This window comes from Chaetura pelagica, unplaced genomic scaffold (assembly GCF_000747805.2).
Source record: "Chaetura pelagica isolate M959 unplaced genomic scaffold, ChaPel_1.0 scaffold32, whole genome shotgun sequence".
In the NCBI taxonomy this organism is placed as follows: Eukaryota; Metazoa; Chordata; class Aves; order Apodiformes; family Apodidae; genus Chaetura; species Chaetura pelagica.
Genome location: NW_009952368.1, coordinates 1,504,695 through 1,506,267, shown reverse-complemented (window position 1 = coordinate 1,506,267; position 1,573 = coordinate 1,504,695). Strand labels below are relative to the sequence as shown.

Sequence of the window (1,573 nt, the reverse complement as noted above, 5' to 3'; positions counted from 1 at the left end):
TTGCTTTTATTATGTATTTTGTGGGAGGTTTTTTGAGGAACAGCAGGGTCAAACTGAGTAGTTTTGCTTCAGCCCCCAGGGCTCTGAATATCATGAGGAAACCAGTTAGAAGTGTGTTCCTGGTGCTGTTAAACCAGTGTCTGAGGAGCATTAAGTGGGTTTGAGCTTTTGGGGTGTGTAAAAATGCCTTTTGGGGGAAAGAAACAAGTGGTTTTTGCAGCAATGTCTGCTTGAAAGCCCTCCTCTAGAAAGTGGGGTGACAGGACCAGCTCTTCCCAAATTCCTCTTTTGAGTTCCAGAGGTGGCTTTTCTGCTTAAGCTCCAACCTGAGCAATCTAATCAATTTAACATGAAAAAACCCCCACATTTTTTGACACATTTACCAACCCAGAACCCATCAAGATCCAGCAAACCTGGAGCACCTAATTATCTTCCAGGAGCAGAATTTAATCCACAGTGAGACGTGTGTGTAAAGATGTTTTTTCACCCCCAGACGTGTGCTGCTGTGGATTAGGAGATAAATGGTGACAGAAATGGTAGGCTTTGATGTGACCCAGCATTGTGGGGTACTGAAGGGATGGATCCCCAAGAGCAGAGCAGATTTTTGCAGCTGTCTGAGAGGTTTTGGCCTCAGAACTTAATCAAACAGAGCCAACTTAGCCTCATTTCTTACAGAACTGCTTGCTGCTGAAGGCTGGGAACGGGGAGTATTATTGATTTGACCTCTTTTAAATTTCAGCAGCTTCACAAGAGACTGAGTTAGTAAGGAATGCAGAAGATGTAAGTAATCTCTTTTCTTGGCTGACTAGCTTAGGCACCTATATTTTGTACCTTGTGTCTTCTTGCCAGTGTGAGGAAGGTTGGAACCTTTTTGCTTTGGGGACTTTCCCTTCTCTCTCTCTCTCCTGCCTGCTTCACCTTTTCTAAGCTGTAGGCACCACACCAGCTCTGCTTCCTCCTCCTCATAGCTGTGTTTCCCTGCCTGGTTGGTGTTTCGAACTTGGGATCTCTTGGTATTTTTATTAGTTTTTTTTCCTACATCACACAGCAGACCTGGGGATTATTATTTGTTTGTTTGTTTTAAGTGAGGGAGAGAATAAATCAGTTAAACCTGACAAACCTGTCACTGCTACACAGCTTTGTCTGGTGTTGTAGGTGTTAGCTCCCCCACCTGGAGTACTGTGTCTGGTTCTGGAGCCCCCAAGAAAAGAAGGCCGTGGAGCTCTTGGAGCACGTCCAGGAGAGGGCTATGAAGATGATCTGAGGGCTGGAGCAGCTCTGCTCTGGACAGAGGCTGAGAGAGTTGTGGGTGTTCAGCCTGGAGAAGAGAAGGGTCCAGGGAGACCTTAGAGCACCTTCCAGTGCCTGAAGGGGCTCCAGGAAAGCTGGGGAGGAGCTTGGAACAAGAGCAGGGAGTGAGAGGACCAGGGGGAATGGATTAAAACTGGAAGAGGGGAGATTTAGGTTGGACATGAGGAGGAAATTCTTCAGTGTGAGGGTGGTGAAACACTGGCCCAGGTTGCCCAGAGAGGCTGTGGCTGGCCCCTCCCCGGGCGGGGTGGAAGGCAGGGTA

The 1,573-nt window shown here is 47.7% G+C and overlaps 1 protein-coding gene across 1 annotated transcript in view; it reads left to right on the top strand.

Annotated features, from left to right (window-relative positions):
* Nucleotides 1-753: 753 nt before the first annotated feature.
* Nucleotides 754-1,573, top strand: part of MSANTD2 (Myb/SANT-like DNA-binding domain containing 2) — a 9,690-nt gene continuing 8,870 nt past the window's right edge. The window contains exon 1 of the mRNA XM_010008095.1: nt 754-780. The gene's annotated coding sequence lies outside the window, so the exon portion shown is untranslated. The remainder of the gene's footprint in view (nt 781-1,573) is intronic.